General features: G+C 36.1%; 1 pseudogene; it reads right to left on the reverse strand.

The window, feature by feature from the left end:
* Positions 1-17,183: 17,183 nt before the first annotated feature.
* LOC104650870 (outer mitochondrial transmembrane helix translocase pseudogene) lies at positions 17,184-18,293 on the reverse strand (annotated as a pseudogene).
* Between the last annotated feature and the right edge of the window lie 2,175 nt (positions 18,294-20,468).

Here is a 20,468-nt window from a genome sequence, read left to right on the forward strand (position 1 = left end):
CAGCTAAACTTAAGTCAAAAATGAGTTAACTATTTTAAAATTTTAATTGATTCATAAGTTATCAGGGAATTTTTACATGCAATGAGTGAGACTTGTTGCAGTAAGAACAGAGAAAAAACATGCTACTATGGTTTTTACTGTGTCCCCTAGAATTTCTGTTCAGAAAATTTGGTCCCTGATGTGGTATTGTTGTGAGGTGGGGCCTATAAGAAGTGACTACATCATTACAAGGAATTAATGCTGCTCTCACAGAACTTGTTCAATTCTTGTGGAAGTGAATGAGTTTTACCTCTCTCCAGACTGGATTAGTTACCAGGAGAATGAATTGTTACAAAGCAAGGCCACCCCTTGCATTTTGCCCCTTTTGCACATATTCACTTCCCAGTCCACTTCTCCATCAGGTTATGACGGTGCATCCATGATTATGAACTTTATACATTATACATACTACATTATGAAGATGAAGCCACCGATCCTGAACTTCTCAGTCTTTAAAACCATGAGCCAAAATAAATTTCTCTTTAAAAATAAACTAGCCAGTCTCTGCATATTCCATGATAGCAACAGAAAATGGACTAAGACACATGCTACTTGGAATATATAGCATGCTACTTGGAATATGTCTTAATTTATATGAAAACATGTCATACCTGCACAAATTATAGACCAATGCCAATGTCAAATCTCATGTTTGTATAGCCAAAAATCTTGTCATATTTTTCTCAAGAACATTAGCTTCCACTTCATTACAAATACTAAGAGAACAACAATGGAAACATTTATAGCAAGACAAGAGAGGAAAATTATTTCTCCAGAACACCTCTGCTACTCTTTATTGCTCCAAGGTAACAAATAAAAACATAAATCAAAAAAGTCGCTAACAACTGAAATTAGACTGAATAAGAAAATAAACATTTATTTGCATCATTGGCTATATTTTAATTTCTCATTCAGTCCATCATATTTCTATACCATAAAATACTTTTAAAAGTTGCATATAGAATGATTGGGAGCTCCCCTGTGTTCCATCTAGCAGAGCAAAGTCACCCAGAAAGGAACCAGAACAGAAGCGTCTGCAGAATAGTTGGCGAGACAGATAAGAAGCCACAAGCACCGGGCAACAAAGGTTAGGAAGGTAGGTCTCTTCCCCACTCTGGGCCTTAGTGTCTTTCCCTTTAGAATAAATACTTTGACTTAGGCAATCTCTCAGCATTCTGATGTTCTATGCTTGTAGACTCTAGTTTTGAGGAAAGAGATAACAAAGATTCTGGCCTACTAAAACAAAACCAGTGTTAATATGGGCAGTGGAGACAGATAAGAATAGGGAAGGCAATCCTAAACAGCACTTAAATGTCTCTTCCAAGAATGTGGAAAATGTTTCTGTGAGCGGAAAGAAATCCGGCTCAATGGTGTCAACCCTGGATCTGCCTCAACACCACTTGCAGATACAACACATTTCTATCACACCTGGTGTTATTAGAGGTAGCTATTCTAAAACAAGGGCACATAGATACCTGTCTGTAGAGAAAGGGTTTTAGAATATTAGTGAAGTCACTTCATAACAAAAATAAAATGATATAAAAACATTTAATAAATGAATTTCATTTTTGAATTGACAATACATTCATAGGGTACAAAATAAAAATAAATCTTAAAGAATATACAATATATCTTAAAGAACATACAATGAAATAAGTTTTCCCTCATTCTCACCCTTAATCTTCCTCTCAAAGGCAGCTATTTGGTTGGTACAACAGTAATTGTGGTTTTTGTCATTACTTTTAATGTGATGTTGCACCAACCTAATGCTATTACCAATTTCTTGTGCATCCTTCCAGAGATATTTTAATATGAGTACATACACACACATATACACACCACATAAATACACACACATACACACGACACACATACACATCACATGAATAATGGATATATGATTATATATATTTTTGATACACAAATGATAGTATACTTACAGATGAGAAAATTGAAAACTTTCATTTGCTTTCATCTGCTTAGGATTCATTGTATGGCTGTACCACAGTATATATATTTGGTTCTGGTTGATGAACTTTGATTTCCAATCTATTGCTATTGCAGAAAGGGTTGCAATAAATATCTAGGTATAGTCATCATTTTGTAAATGTGTGAGTAAATCTGTATGATAAAACTCTGAATGTGGAATTTCAGTATTAAAGGGACTGTATTTACACTTTTTATTACAGACCATTTGAAGAACAACCACAGTTGAGTAGAGCTACTTTTATATCTTTTAGCCAGATTTCTTGTTTTCACTTTCTACTCCTGCCAATTACTTTGTGTAACTGAACAAGTTACTTACTTTTCCAGACCTCAATTTAGCCATCTGAAAATAGGAATAATAATTATTCTTGCTATATAGGATTGTCGTGATAAATTAGTTAATAAATACAAGTAAAACTCTTAGAATAGTACCTGACAAAAAATAAACACCCAAAATATGTCAAATATCATTATTAATTTTATTATTGATCCATATAAACCATAAATACAAGTTTGAGTTATCTAACATTTTATCTTTGCCAATCTAGTAGCATTTTTACCTGACTCATTGTGGTTTTAATTTATATTTATCTTCCATTTTGAATATACCATGTTATTTATTCATCAGTTTGAAACTCACTTATAATTTATTCCTCTAAACTATTTATGACCTTTGCACTTATTTCTGTTGGATCATTTATTATTTTCTCATTGATGAATAGAGAGTTTTCATATATGAAAGAAATTAGCCTTTTGCCTGTAATACATATTATAAATGTTTTTTCTAAATTTATTTTATTTTATTTATGGTTATTTCTGCCATGCAACTGTTCTATTTTTAGTCAAGTTTATGAATCTATATGACTTCTGGGCTTTGGTTGACATTTAGAAATGTTTTATTCCAAAATTACTTTTTAAATTTTGCTGTGTTTCATTTTATGGATAATTTCTTTACATTAAAATCTTTGGTTCATATAAAATTATGGTGGGAGCCAATTTTATTTTTTTCCAGATGGCTATGCAGTTTTCCTACCATCATTTATTGAATAATTCATGTTTTTTCACTAATTATTTTTCAATGACACCTTTAACACATACCAAATTCACAAACTTAACTGAGCTATTTGTTGGACATTTTACTGTTTTATTAAACCATACATTACTTACGTAAGTGCTGGTATCAACCTTGAAATTACTATATTATCACAATACATTTAATATCTTATAGGACTGAATACTCATCTCCTTGGAGAGTACATTCAAAAAGCAATAACTTTTTACTTTTTTTCAAAATTTTTATAATGATCAATACATGCTTAACATATGAAAACTGGAATCACTACAGTTCATTTAAAAGTCATCTTAGTATAATGATTGAGGAGTATATTATTAAACATATAGATTTATTGGGAAAGAATAAACATCAAAATGATATTAAGTTTTCATGTCCAAAAAGGGGAAATGCATTTCAATTTATTTAAGTCTTCTTGAGTATCTTGGTAGTCTTCTCAATTTTTTTTTTTTTTTTTGAGACGGAGTTTTGCTCTTGTTACCCAGGCTGGAGTGCAATGGCGTGATCTAGGCTCACCGCAACCTCCGCCTCCTGGGTTCAGGCAATTCTCCAGCCTCAGCCTCCTGAGTAGCTGGGATTACAGGCACGCGCCACCACGCCCAGCTAATTTTTTGTATTTTTAGTAGAGACGGAGTTTCACCATGTTGACCGGGATGGTCTCGATCTCTCGACCTTGTGATCCACCCGCCTCGGCCTCCCAAAGTGCTGGGATTACAGGCTTGAGCCACCACGCCCGGCTCAATTTTAATTTATTTATGTGTTTTACCTTTCTTATTAAGTTTATTTCTGTGTATTTCAACTTTTTGTGGTTATTGTCAGTAAGTGCTTCCCTTTAATTATATTTTTCTATATTGTTTTATTTCAGATATGGGAAAGCTATTACTTTTTTTCTTAATGTATTCTGCTGCTTCAAGGAATTTTTTTATCATTCTGTGAGAGTTTCAGATTATTCATTTGAGATTTTAATTCATTTAATTATATTACCTGCAAATATTTACTTTCCCTTCTCTTTTGTAACTTTATAGCCTTTATTTCCTTCTCTAATTTATTACATTAGCTAGACTTCATTAAAAAACAGTATCATAATGAACATACATCTCTTGTTACAAAATGAAAAGGAATTGTTTCTAGGTGTCCTAGATGCTGTTTTTAAAATATGAAATAATAGGTATTTTTTTTTTCAGGATATTTTATATAAATACATTGTAGTGCATTAAGAGTTCTTAACAGGAGTGGAGAATGAATTTCACCAAATTTCTTTTAGCTATAAAGATAATTATATTCATTTTCTCTTTTTATCTATTAGCTTGGTAAGTTACAGTATTGTATATTTTAATATTGAGCTATATACAGATGCTATAACTCAGCAGAAATCCTTACTGGTTCCAAGATTCTATTCCCTTTCCCTTGTTCTATTGTTGAAGTGATTTGCAGTGTATTTCCTTGGAAAAAAGTTCTCAAATGCTAGAATATAGAATTTAGAATACCAGTGCATGCTTTTATAGTATTTCTAATGACTATAAACAACATTCCAGAACATGTTAGTCCAGAAGGACGAGGAACATTCACAGCATATTTTCACCGTTCGTTAGCACAGCTGACTTAGAATACAGAAGATGGGAGGCATGGAATTAAACAGTTGGTTAGGAGTGAAGGAAGACTGGTACAGAACAGAAAACTCTTATCAGTAAAATAACAAGCAGTGAATGCACGTTTTTGTAGGCATTAATTACCTTGAAACTGCAGTCAAAAAACAAAAACATAAATAGGTTAGGACTCTTGGGTTTGATGGAAGAAACAAAAATATGTGTTTTATGTGCGTTAGTGAACTCTAGCAAGTTGTTTTTACTGTTCTCTGTGTTTCATTCATCAGAATGCAATTTCCACAATTACCAGGAAAATTCTATTCGATGACACTAAAATTGCTGGCAGTAATCTACATCACGATTAGCTCCCATGGGAGTGGCACCTTAGGTTTAGTAAGTGTTTCAGTTTTCTCTCCAACCAACTTCCCATAGTCATCAAAACAGACTCACTCCATATTAGTCTTCTCCACTTCAGAAAAACCTCAGCGTACCAAGGGAAGAGTATTTTTTCCTATTTAAAAGTGTGGCTATGAAGAATAAACTGCAATGATCTGAAGTGTCAGTTTTCAAAAGCAGGTATCCTGTTCTAAAAAACAGTCCAAAATGAGCAGACAGAGCAAAATAAGTCTTACTTCACTTCTCAAGATTTATTCTGATGAAAGTGAATGAGAAAGAAAAAAATGAGGCTACAGAAAAGAATAGTATGTGTAATAAAGATGGGCTAGTATATTACACAAGTTTACTTAATTATTCAACTTAATATGTGACTGATTTACACTGTATGTTTTGTGCAATAGGACACATATAAGAAATATACACACATATAATTGTACAGATTAGAAAATTTAAGGAAAGAAACATAAAATGCCATCAGTGACAAGACTCCGGCCTCATTGAATAAAACATCCTTAGACTCAGCATATATAGAGAATGAAATGGAAACAATCAATTTCCTTGTTCTGCGTTCAAGAGCTGAAATCTGAAAATTCTCATCAGCAAACAAATGCTGCTGAAAATCAAGTATTTACTTGTCAATCAGACCTAGAGAATTACATCTATCAGAGATACCCCCGGTTTAGGTATTTAAGCTAAAACTATAATTCAACTTCACAGCTTAAGTATCTCTGATGCAAATTCTAGTTTATTTGAGTCAGTTAATCCACATAGTACAGCTACATTATGTATGAGAAGAGCCTTGTGGGCATATCTACCTGAAATTTAAATAAACACACCCTTTGAAAAATAGGTTCTCAATTCCAAACAATTAGTTTTAAAGAAAATCTTTGGAATAAAGACCCACCATAAATCAGAGGTCCTGAATTTAAAAAACTTCACACTCCTGAATGCCCACCCACTGAGCCAACCTAGGCCATGTGTGGAAATCTGTAAAGAACGTGAAATGTGCATTGAGTTCCAAATGAATCACAGAGGGTTGACATTCTTCTCAATGCCATCTAGCCAATTTTTAAATCAATTTTATGGGGTAAGAAACAATGTTTAAGTTATATATAACACATCACAAAACAATTTTCTAATGAAAAAGCACATATGGTGAAAACAAAATTATTTGGGAGCCTATTCCACAAGTTAGTACAAAGATTACACACTGAACTTTGCATTTGTGCTTTTCCTTTGTCAAATCTATGAGACAAGAAAAGATTCTATTCTCATGCTGATTTCACACGAGTATGTTCAGAGAAGTTATGAGTTTCCCAAGCAGTCACAGAGATTTGGTTATGCTGTGATGCACATTTCAGTGTTATGAATTAAAGTCCAGTGTTCTTAGGTATCTTGAAGCAACAACTGGGATGAGGAGAAAAGATCAAGAGCTGAGACAATTACAGACAACCCCAGATAATTTTGAAAGTGAAACTGAAATCTTTAAATGAGTAGGCAAAAGCAGTCTAAAGAAGGACAAGTGAGGCTTTTGATAAATAAAAAAAAAAGAGGTATGATGATCTGATTCTCTAAAATAAATGCTAAGGGGAATGATGGAGACTCCAGCAAAATTCAAACCTAGAAAGCGAATGATGGGAGCTATCTTTAGAACATCACATGTAACTGGCTACCCATGTTAAATCAATGCTGAACTCCAGCTCAACCAGACTTTGTGTTTTACTTCCATTATTTTTCCACATGAAATAAACAAAAAACATTCTTAAGATATCAAAATTAAAAGATAACTGTCAGGATTTGCAGTAAAAGTTATGACAGACTAGACTAGTCATTCTACCTTAAATAAATGGATAAGTGGGCAAAATAAATGAAACAATTTTTCAGAATCAGAAATAGCAACTATAATTTATAAATGTAGGGGGAAAATCAGGTAACTAACACAATTACTGCAGTTTACTGTATGGGGGCACTTTCTAGACTGTAGCCCATAAGAAAAAAATGAAAAAAGAGTTTGTTCAACAGAAACAGATCTCAAATGACTCAAATAATTAAATCAATATGCAAGAATTACAGAGAGAAAGATCAATAACCTTGAAGATAAGTCAAATGAAAGTTTCTAAGTTGAAGCACAGAAAGGAAAGGGCTGGAAAAAATAGAACAGTCACAGTAACCTTTGAATGAAAATGAGAAATTTATTATAAGTGTGAAAAGAGTCCCAGAAAGAAAGGAATTGGGCAGAAAAAAATATTTGAATAAATAATTGATAATATTTTTCCAGATATGATAGAAAGTATTAATCTATAGATTCAGGAACTTCAATGAACCTCAAGCAAGATAAACACAAAGAAAAACACCCAAATCACATCATAAGCAAATTTCATACAACTAGTAATAAAGAAGAATAATCTTAAAGTCAGCCAAAGGAAAAAATACTTATGACACACACCCAGAAGAACAAATATAGGAATTATTATTGACTTTCATCAGAAACAATGCAGATTATGAAAGGATGGAAACATACATTTACAGTACTGGGGCGGAGAGTGGGTTTATCAACCTAGAATTCTATATCCACTAACAGTATTCCTTAAATTAAAAGATCAGTGCAAAATATGCTAAAGGAGTCCTTCAAGTCCCAAAAGAAGAAAGTAATGCAGGAAGTGTTAGACAAAAATGTTATAAGACATATAGCAAACAAATAGCAAAATGACAGAAGTAAGTCCTTTAACACTCAGGCTTAGAAAAGAAAGGAAATTCTGACATATGCTACAACACAGATGAACCTAGAAGACACCATGCTAAGTGAAATAAGCCAGTCAGAAAAAGACAAATACTGTATGATTACATTTATATAAGCTATTCAGAGTAGTCAAAATGATAGTGACAGAAAATATATGGGAGAGAGAGTGAGGAATGCTGGGAAGATGGCCGCCTAAGAACAGCTCAGGACTTCAGCTCCCAGTGAAAGTGCAGAGGGTGAGTGGATGCCGCATTTCCAGACAAACTCTTATTGCCCACAGACCAGGAGATACTCAGGCAGAGGGGTCGCCAGCGTCGCAGTCCCAGCCGGTGCAGCTGTTTTGGCCCCCGCGGGGCTGATTCTGCCCACGTGGCTGCTGTGACCACTCCCTGTTGCTGTGGTTCTCCGTACAAAAGCCACTGGTCTGGGAGCCCTCTTAGTGGGCGAGCAGAGCCCTGAGACGGCAGAGTTGCCCATTCATCTGAAATAGCAAGTCAGGCCAGGAGATTCCTAGGCAAAAAATCCGCCAGGAGCCGGCGCCGCAGTTCGAGCCGACTCCCTGAGTCGCAGCACGGGAGATCCCGGCGCCTTTTCAATAAGCGACCAGAACGCGGGGTCGTTCAACTTAAAAGAAAAGACTCTGAGTCAGGGAGCCAGGTGATCAGGCTCGGTTGGTCCCACCCCTCCACCCCCAACAACAACGAAAACAAAAACAGTAATTGGAAACCCTCTGGGTTGAGCCCTCCAAACCAAGCACAGCTGAACCCGGACGGTCCGGCTCCGTCGGGGAGGGGCTTCTGCCATTACTGAGACTCTCCACCGCTACAGCGCAGGCCACCGTTGCCGAGGCAACCCGCCGTTGCCGAGGCAACCTGCCACAACAGAGAGAATCCGCCATAACAGAGGCGGGGCCACCGTTGCCGAGACAGTTCTAACTACGCCCATATAAAAAGGACTACAGGGAAGAGCTCAGGGCAGCTGCGCGGAGCCCACAGCAGCTAAGCAAAGCTTCTGCAGGCAGGCAGTGGCTAGGCGTGCTGCTAGATGGGCGGGTCAGACCTGAAAGAAAAATCAAAAAAGGCAGTAGTGCAACGGAAACTCATAAAGCTCCAACTCCCTGGGACAGAGACAGACAACAGGTGGATAAACCCACAAAAATGGGAAGAAACCAGCGCAAAAAGGATGAAAACTCCCGAAACCAGAACACCTCTCCTCTTAAAAGGGATCACAACTCCTCACCAGCAAGGGAACCAGACCGGATGGAGAAGGAGGGTGATGAAATGACAGAATCAGACTTCAGAAGGTGGGTAGTAAGAAACTACAATGAGCTAAAAGAACATGTTCTAACCCAACACAAAGAAAATAGGAACCTTGAAAAAAGATTGGACGAACTGCTGACGAGAATGGACAGCATAGAGAGGAGTATAAGTGAATTGATGGAGCTGAAAAACGCAACACGAGAACTTCGTGAAGCACGCACAAGCTTCAACAGCCGAATTGACCAAGCAGAAGAAAGGATATCAGAGGTCGAAGATCAACTCAATGAAATAAAAAGAGAAGGCAAGAACAGAGAAAAAAACACAAAAAGGAATGAACAAAATCTTCAACAAAAGAAATGTGGGACGATGTGAAAAGACCTAATCTACGTCTGATAGGTGTACCTGAATGTGATGAAGAGAATGAATCCAAGCTGGAAAATACTCTTCAGGATATTATCCAGGAAAACTTCCCCAACCTAGCAAGGCAGACCAATATTCAAATCCAGGAAATACAGAGAACACCACAAAGATATTCCGCAAGAAGAGCAACCCCAAGGCACATAATCGTCAGATTCACCAGGGTTGAAATGAAAGAGAAAATGCTAAGGGCAGCCAGAGAGAAAGGTCGGGTTACCCACAAAGGGAAGCCCATTAGACTCAGAGCAGATCTCTCAGCAGAAACCCTACAAGCCAGAAGAGATTGGGGGCCAATATTCAACATCCTTAAAGAAAAGAACTTTCAACCCAGAATCTCCTATCCAGCCAAACTAAGCTTCACAAGTGAAGGAAAAATAAAATCCTTTGTGAACAAGCAAGCACTCAGAGATTTCATCACCACCAAACCTGCTCTACAAGAACTCCTGAAAGAGGCTCTACACATATAAAGGAACAACCAGTACCAGCCACTCCAAAAACACACCAAATGGTAAAAGAGCATCAACACAATCAAGAATCTGCATCAACTAACCAACAAAACAGCCAGGTAGCATCAAAATGACAATATCAAATTCACACATAACAATACTATCCATAAATGTCAATGGACTAAATGCCCCAATCAAAAGACACAGACTGGCAAATTGGATAAAAAGCCAAAACCCATCAGTGTGCTGTATCCAGGAAACCCATCTTACATGCAAGGATACACAAAGGCTCAAAATAAAGGGATGGAGGAAGATCTACCAAGCAAATGGAGAGCAAAAAAAGGCAGGAGTTGCAATTCTCATCTCTGATAAAATAGACTTTAAAGCAACAAAGATCAAAAGAGACAAAGAAGGACATTACATAATGGTAAAAGGATCACTGCAACAAGAAGAGCTAACGATCCTAAATATATACGCACCCAATACGGGAGCACCCAGATACATAAGGCAAGTTCTTAATGACTTACAAAGAGACTTAGACTCCCATACAATAATAGTGGGAGACTTTAACACCCCATTGTCAATATTAGACAGATCATCCAGACAGAAAATCAACAAGGATATCCAGGACCTGAATACAGACCTGGAACAAGCAAACCTAATAGACATTTACAGAACTCTCCACCCCAAATCCACAGAATATACATTCTTCTCAGCACCACATCACACCTACTCTAAAATTGACCACATAATTGGCAATAAATCACTCCTCAGCAAATGCAAAAGAACAGAAATCATAACAAACAGTCTCTCAGACCACAGTGCAATCGAGTTAGAACTCAGAATGCAGAAACTAACTCAGAACCGCACAGCTTCATGGAAACTGAACAACTTGCTCTTGAATGTTGACTGGATAAACAATGAAATGAAGGCAGAAATAAAGATGTTCTTCGAAACCAATGAGAACGAAGACACAACATACCAGAATCTCTGGGACACATTTAAAGCAGTCTCTAGAGGAAAATATATAGCAATGAGTGCCCACATGAGAAGAAAGGAGAGATCTAAAATTGACACCCTATCATCAAAATTGAAAGAGCTAGAGGAGCAAGATCAAAAAAACTCAAAACCTAGCAGAAGACAGGAAATAACTAAGATCAGAGCAGAACTGAAGGAAATAGAGACACAAAAAACTCTTCAAAAAATCAATAAATCCAGGAGCTGGTTTTTTGAAAAGATCAACAAAATAGACAGACCACTAGCCAGATTAATAAAAAAGAAAAGAGAGAATAACCAAATTGATGCAATAAAAAACGATAAAGGGGATATCACCACAGATTCCACAGAAATCCAAACGATCATCAGAGATTATTACAAACAACTCTATGCACATAAACTAGTAAACCTGGAAGAAATGGATAAATTCCTGGACACCTGCATCCTCCCAAGCCTAAACCTGGAAGAAGCCGAAACCCTGAATAGACCAATAACATGGTCTGAAGTCGAGGCAGCAATAAAGAGCCTACCACCCAAAAAAAGCCCAGGTCCAGATGGGTTCACAGCTGAATTCTACCAGACATACAAAGAGGAGCTGATACCATTCCTTCTGAAACTATTCCAGACAATCCAAAAAGAGGGAATTCTTCCCAAATCATTTTACGAGACAAACATCATCCTGATACCAAAACCCGGTAGAGACTCAACAAGAAAAGAAAATTTCAGGCCAATATCCATGATGAACATAGATGCAAAAATCTTCAATAAAATACTGGTAAACCGATTGCAACAGCATATCAAAAAGCTCATCCACCATGATCAAGTAGGATTCATCCCGGGGATGCAAGGCTGGTTCAACATACGCAAGTCCATAAACGTAATTCACCACATAAACAGAACCAAAGACAAAAACCACATGATTATCTCAATTGATGCAGAGAAGGCTTTTGACAAAATTCAACAACCCTTTATGCTAAAAACCCTCAATAAACTAGGTATTGACGGAAAGTATCTCAAAACAATAAAAGCTATTTACGACAAACCAACAGCCAATATCATACTGAATGGGCAAAAACTGGAAGCATTCCCTTTGAAATCTGGCACTAGACAAGGGTGCCCTCTCTCACCACTCCTATTCAATATAGTACTGGAAGTTCTAGCCAGAGCAATCAGGCAAGAAAAAGAAATAAAGGGTATCCAAATTGGAAAGGAGGAAATCAAATTGTCTCTATTTGCAGATGACATGATTGTATATCTGGAAGACCCCATCATCTCAGCCCAAAATCTCCTGAAACTGATGAACAACTTCAGCAAAGTCTCAGGATACAAAATCAACGGGCAAAAATCACAAGCATTCCTATACACCAGTAATGGACTTCAAGAGAGCCAAATCAAGAACGAACTGCCATTCACAATTGCTACAAAGAGAATAAAGTACCTAGGAATACAACTAACAAGGAACGTAAAGGACCTCTTCAAGGAGAACTACAAGCCATTGCTCAACGAAATAAGAGAGGATACAAACAGATGGAGAAACATTCCATGTTCATGGTTAGGAAGAATCAACATCGTGAAAATGGCCATACTGCCCAAAGTAATTTACAGATTCAACGCTATTCCCATCAAGCTACCGATGACCTTCTTCACAGAACTGGAAAAAAAACACCTTAAACTTCATATGGAACCAAAAGAGAGCCCGCATAGCCAAGTCAATTCTAAGCAAAAAGAACAAAGCAGGAGGCATCACACTACCGGACTTCAAACTATACTACAAGGCTACAGTAATCAAAACAGCATGGTACTGGTACCAAAACAGAGATATAGACCAATGGAACAGAACAGAGGCCTCAGAGGAAATACAACATACCCACAACCATCTGATCTTCGACAAACCCGACAAAAACAAGCAATGGGGAAAGGACTCCCTGTTTAATAAATGGTGTTGGGAAAACTGGCTAGCCATGTGCAGAAAGCAGAAACAGGACCCCTTCCTGACACCTTACACCAAAATTAACTCCAGATGGATTAAAGACTTAAACATCAGACCTAATACCATAAAAACCTTACAAGAAAATCTAGGCAAAACCATTCAGGACATAGGCATAGGCAAGGACTTCATGACCAAAACGCCAAAAGCAATGGCAATAAAAGCCAAAATAGACAAATGGGACCTAATCAAACTCCACAGCTTCTGCACAGCAAAAGAAACAGTCAGTAGAGTGAATCGGCAACCAACAGAATGAGAAAAGATTGTTGCAGCCTACCCATCTGACAAGGGGCTGATATCCAGAATTTACAAAGAACTAAAGCAGATCTACAAGAAAAAAACAAACAAGCCCATTCAAAAATGGGCAAAGGATATGAACAGATACTTTACAAAAGAAGACATACGGGAGGCCAACAAACATATGAAAAAATGCTCATCATCACTGGTCATCAGAGAAATGCAAATCAAAACCACATTGAGATACTATCTCACACCAATTAGAATGGCGATCATTAAAAAATCGGGAAACAACAGATGCTGGAGAGGATGTGGAGAAATAGGAACACTTTTACACTGTTGGTGGGAATGTAAATTAATTCAACCATTGTGGAAGACAGTGTGGCGATTCCTCAAGGACCTAAAAATAGAAATTCCATTTGACCCAGCAATCCCATTACTGGGTATATATCCAAAGGATTATAAATCATTCTACTACAAGGACACTTGCACACGAATGTTCATTGCAGCACTGTTTACAATAGCAAAGACCTGGAACCAATCCAAATGCCCAACGATGATAGACTGGATAGGGAAAATGTGGTACATATACACCATGGAATATTACGCAGCCATCAAAAACGATGAGTTCACGTCCTTTGTAGGGACATGGATGAACCTGGAAACCATAATTCTCAGCAAACTGACACAAGAACAGAAAATCAAACACCGTATATTCTCACTCATAGGTGGGTGTTGAACAATGAGAACACATGGACACAGGGAGGGGAGCACTACACGCTGGGGTCCGTTGGGGGGAAATGGGGGAGGGGCAGGGGGGTGGGGAGGTGGGAGGAGATAGCATGGGGAGAAATGACCGATACAGGTGAGGGGACGGAAAGCAGCAAACCACACTGCCATGTGTGTACCTATGCAACAATCTTGCATGTTCATCACATGTACCCCAAAACCTAAAATGCAATAAAAAAAAACAGAGAGAGTAATTAACAAATTGTTAATAGTCTTTAACTCAAGAAATATTTTATATGTAAATACATTGAACTCATTAAGCAAAAAAAAAAAAAAAAAAGAAAATATATGGGTTATTGACATAGGTTGGGAGTAAAAGGGAATGAGAAATAATTGTTTAATGGTTATGAAGTTTCAGGTTTGCAAGATGAAAAGAGTTCTGGAGATGGATGAGTAGTCGTGGTTGCACAATAATATGAATGGATTTAGTACCACTGAATGATTCACTTAAAAATAGCAAAGATGGTAAATATTCTGTTATGTGTATTTCTCCACAATGACAAATTGTAAAAAAATGTAGGTAAAATGACACATTTTTATAGAACAGTTAAAAAAATTAATCATTAGCAGACTTTGAGTAACAAGAAATGTTAAAGCAAGTTCTTCAAACTGAAAGGAAAGGACACCAGATGAAAACGCAGATCTACACAAAGAAAATAATGCCAAAAATAACAGATAAATGAGTACATATGAAAGACATTTCCTTTAAAAAAACATAAAAATGTTTTACAGATTTGTGATATATGTGTAAGTAAAACATATAATAACAATAACAAAGATTTGAAGCAAGAATTGTATTATCTTGAAAGGTTCTGACATCATATTAAGTAATAAAAGGTTAATTTAACATTTCAAAAATTAAGTAATGTGACTTATCACATTTAGAGAATAAAGAATAAAAGCCAAGTTGCCACTCAAATTAACTACTATAGACATATTTCGACAGACAAAACCAAGAAGCTGATCACAGGAGACCATCCCTAAAGGATTTCTGAAAGGATGTACTTTAGAACAAAGGCAAATTCCCTCTTACACACACACAAAAGATTTGGGATATAAGAAGCAGTGAAAATTAGTGAACAAAACCATTGTTCCTTTGTCTAAATAATTAGAAAGTTAGACATCCTGGAATGTACAAACCCTGAAGGGATATTACATACTTTTTAAGTAGAATGGTGAAGAGTTTCCATAAATCAAATATGTATTTTTGCTTTGGTCTTTGGTTTATTTATTTATACATGTGGCTGAATAAAATCTTCTAAGAACTTGGAATACTTTGTATTGTGCTTTGCATCCTTCACTACTCCAAACCAAGTAAGTAATATTTTTATAACATTTATGAGTATGATAATTTCCACCTGCTCTCTGACTTTTTGTTAAAAGAGGGATAGAAGCTGGTTTCACTCCTGGGAAATTAACAGGAAATGTTCACGAACAAAATTGCTAAAGCAATTATTGCTGGTTTGCCTGGCAGACTAATGGTAGCAATCAATAGCTGACTTTGTGGGATATATCTCCATGGGCCAAGGAGAGAAGGAGTGAGTAGTGGCCTAGCTTGTTTACTTCTTTGCTGATTTCCATCTTTGGCAACTGATAGCATTAACACATCTGGTCCAAAAAGAAAATATCACTATTTCATTCACTAACAAATAGTTGTACTTACTGAAAATTTTGGTGAGCAGTAGGTGATGACAAGGAATTATTTATTTAATAGAGACCTATTTTTAACTTTTAATTTTTGTGGGTACACAGTCAGTGTATGTATTTATGGGTTAAATGAGTTTTTTCATTTTTGATATCTTGTATTCAGTTTCTCCATGCTCTTCACAATCTTTTATAACTTGCTTTTTGTTATCCACAGTGTTCACCTGAAACTTCCACCCCATCATTCAAAGTACAACTGAGAATAAATGATCTAATAGATTCTTGTGAAAGACATTGTCAGATAAATTAAATTAATCCAGTAACACATGAATAAAGATTGAGAGCTTTTAAAGAAATACAGTAAAAGTAAAAACATATGAAGCCTAATTCTATCTGATAATTCAGAAGGCAGCTCAAGATCGTGTTGTGCCATTTTCCTCATGCCTGTAACAGAATTCTGATTAGTAAAATTTTGAACAAAAGAAAATTTCACATATAATTCACATTGAATGACTACAGATAGATACACTATGGTCATTTTGATGTGTACATTTGTATTTATAATATACTAATAAAACTTTAAAAATTAATTACAAGATGAATATTTTTAGCACACTTAGTAACAGCTACTTATTTCAAACTATTATTTCATTTTTGGGGACCAAATTATATTTGACCATAATTAAAGAACATATAACCTTAAAATAATATTTAAGAAACATAGTTACAACAGACATATGTTACATAAAATGAAGAAAGGAAAGACAGGTACATGTATTAAAGGGCACTGAGATTTTTCAAATCTATTCTTTTGAAAGGCCTTTTAATCCACTGTCATGTAAATCAATCTAAACTTAAAAAAGTTTCTACTCAGTATGCTTACAGAAAGAGGTGAAATCAGTGTTGAGCACATGAATGTCTAACGACCATTCAATGCTGATCATTGACTAGTATTTTTATTGGATTATCCTAACACAATAATTGAGTCCATGTATATATGGAAGATGTGTAGGATCCAACCAGTCAACTGCAGAAAGAAGAACACTCAATTAAAAAAGTTTAAAACAAATGTCAAATAGAAATGACTGAATCACTGTACCTTTCTGATAAAACCTTACATCTTTGTTTTATTATATATTACTTGGTACTTTTGGATTCAGTAGTTGGGGTAAAAAAAGTTTCTATATTCAAACATATCTATAGAATGTCAATGTAAAATATGTGGATATGTACATTTAATATACACACACACATATGCTTACACACATAAACACATACTCACATGTCTAGAAACCAGCACCTAACCACAAACCCATTTCTCACTAATGACCCAATGAATCATTTACAACTTTAGGACCAGCTTAGATTCTATAAGGCTGAAGAGGTCAAACACAAGCACCCATGTTCAGGCTGGACTAAATTGTTCCTCCTTATGATTTTTGACAATCAGTAATACCACTCACACAACAACTATATCTCAATAACAGAATTCAGAGTATAAAACCATAAACAATGAGCTCCCTCATTGTTTAAAGAGCACTCTTTCCATCCTATTTCCACTAACTGATAAGAGGATACACCACACTAGATCACTGAACTGTACAAATGATCTTTACTCTTAATCTAAACAAATGTATTAAAACATTCTGAAATGCTGCATCTTTTGATTTCATCATCTTTTCAATTGCCTGATATAGGTGCTCCTGCTGAACAGGCCAAATTTCATCTTCATCATGGCTTTCTTCTGAAGTAGAATTAACATATTCTCCAACACAGAGGAGGGCAGCATCTTGACACATCCCTTTTAGGTCACTTCCTGAAAACCCATCAGTTTCCTGGGCAACTTCCAGCAGTTTTTCTACATGTCTGTCCACATTCTCATTTTTCAAGATGAGCTTCAGGATTGCTTCTCTCTGTTTTAAAGCAGGCTGGTTGATATAAAATCTTGTAGGCATTCTTCTCATTATAGCCCAGTCGAGGTTCCAAGGACGATGGGTAGCTCTCATTACTATGACCTGGCAGCTATAATCAATATCTAATCCATCCCAGAGACTCAGAAAACTGAGCTTTCACCATGGCTGTAGCTTCATGGTCAGAACTTGAATGGTTTCATAGAAAGGAGTCTATTTCATCTATAAAGATGATGGATGGTTGTAGCTTTATGGCAAGGGAGAAGACAGCAGCAGCCAGTTTTTGAGATTCTCTGTATCATTTATGGGTCAAAGGCTGAAGGTTAATAAATCGACAGTCTGCTTCTTTGGCTGTGGTCTTGGCAATCAACGTTTTACCACAGTCTAGAGGCCAATAGAGAAGAACAACTTTTGGAAGCTGCAGAAGCCTGGAATTCTCAAACAAATGTTTCTTTTTGACAGGAAAGATGACTGTGTTTTTCAGATCTTAATGACATCATCTAAACCTGTTATATCATGCCAAGTAACATGCATATTAAGATGGTCTATTAGATGAGCAGGAATACTCATTTCCTATTCTGAGAGCTTCACATTTTCACACCAATTTGCTTCATTAGTTTTTCTACTTTTTTCTTGAGCTTCTACTTTTTGCTTTCTGGTTGGATCAATTGCATCTACCATCCATTTGATAGTAAAATACATTACTGCACCAAATATTGTCAAATGGAAAATTAAACCAACAACTTCATTATGAGTCAAAGGACAAGAAAAAGCTTCAGCATGTATCATCTCGATTGTTAACCCAGGAGCAGAAACAGCGGGAGCAAGTTCCCTCAGCTGGCCTCCCACAGGAAAGAAATGTGTGAGATATTTCGATACAGGTATGCAATGCATAATAATTACATTGAGGTAAATGGGGTATCCATCACCTCACACACTGATTCTCTGTGTTACAGACAATCCAATTATACCATTTTAGTCATTTTAAAATGTACAATTAAATCATTTTTGACTATAGTCACCCACTTGTGCTGGCAAATACTAGGTCTTATTCATTCTTTCTAACAATGTTTTCTGACCGTTAACCACCTCTGCTTCCCTCACACTCCCTAACTACCCTTCCCACTCTCTTGTTAACCATCCTTCTACTTTACCTCCATGAGTTCAACTATTTTCATTTTTACCTCCCACAAATGAGTGAGAACATGTAAAATTTGTCTTTCTCTGTCTGGCTTAGTTCACTTAACATATTGACCTCCAGTTTCATCAATTTTGTTGCAAAAAACAGAATCTCATTCCTCTTTATGGCTGATTAGTACTCCATTGTGTATATGAAGCATGTTTTCTTTACTCATTCATCTATTGATGGACACTGACATTGATTCTAAATTTTGTATATTGTGAACAGTGCTGCAACAAACATGAGAGTGCAGGTATTCTTTGGGATTGCTGGATAGTACCATAGCTCTATTTTTAGTTTTTTGAGGAACTTCCAAACTGTTCTCCAGAGTGATTGTACTATATTCCCACTAATAGTGCATGAGGCTGTCTTTTCTCTCCATCCTCACCAGCATTTGTTATTGCAAGAAATTAGATAAAAGCCATTCTACTTGGGGTGAGAAGATATCTCATTATAGTTTTGATTTGCATTTCTCTGATAAGCAATGATCCTGAGCACCTTTTCATATGCCTATTTGCCATTCATGTCTTCTTTTGAGAAATGTCTATTCAGATTTTTCACCCATTAAAAAAAATCAGATTATTAGATTTTTTTCCTCCAGAGTTGAACTCCTTACATATTTTGAATATTAATCCCTTCTCAGATGGATAGTTGGCAAATATTTTCTCCTGTTCTGTGGCTTTTCTTTTTGTTAATTGTTTTCTTTGCTGTGCAGAAGCTTTTGAACTCAATATAATCCCATTTGTTAATTTCTGCTTTGGGTTACCTGTGCTTGTGAATGTTTATTATTTAAGAAATCTTTGCCCAGTCCAATGTTCTGGGTAGATTTCCCAGTGTTTTCATGTAGTAGTTACATCATTTGAGATCTTAGAATTTAGTCTTTAATCCATTTTGATTTGATTTTTTTATATGTTTGGAGATAGAAGTTTAGTTTTGTTCTTTTTCATATAGCTGTTCAGTTTGCCCAGAATCATTTATTGAAGAGATTGTCCTTTCCACAATGTATGCTCATGGCTACTTTGTTAAAAATGAGGTCACTGTAGATATATGATTTTACCTCTGGATTCTCTATTCAGTTTCACTGATCTATGTGTCTGTTATTCTGCTAGTACCATGCCTTTTTGATTACCTTAACTGTGTAGTGTAATTTAAAGTAAGGTAAGTGATTCCTATGGTTCTACATAAAATTTAGATTATTTTTCTATTATTTCTGTGAATAATGTCATTGGTATTTTGATAGGGATTGCATTAAATCTGTAGACTCCTTTGTATAGTATGGACATTTTAGCAATATTGATTTTCTAATTCATGAACATAGATTGGTCCAATTTTGTTTTCTGTTATAAGGCAACATGAGTTCAATGCCTCACAAATGCTGTGATTTCCCTCTCCCCAGCACACAAAAATGGTCTCTGCACCAGGCCACTGCTGCTGGGGGAAGGAGGAGGTGTGCTGTCAGCAATTAAAGATAGTTTTTCCTACCTCTGCAGTTCCTCTTTTAGTAACATGAAGTTAAAACCAGGTACTCACCTGATTTTTGGTTCTTATAAAGGCACTGTTTTGTGTAGTTAGTTGTTAAATTGGTGTCCTCAAAGAGGGGAAACTTGGCAAAGCCTTCTATTCTGCCATTTTGTTTTGCACCAAGTCCTCATATATCATCTTTTATGAAGCAACAATTCAAATATTTTGTGAGGAACTCACACCACGTAACCCTAAGTCTGCGGCTTGTTTTTATAAGGTTTGGCTTGATTTGCCTTTTAAGTGGAGTCCTTTGTATTCTTCCA

Source organism: Saimiri boliviensis, chromosome 13 (assembly GCF_048565385.1).
Source record: "Saimiri boliviensis isolate mSaiBol1 chromosome 13, mSaiBol1.pri, whole genome shotgun sequence".
Lineage (NCBI taxonomy): Eukaryota > Metazoa > Chordata > Mammalia > Primates > Cebidae > Saimiri > Saimiri boliviensis.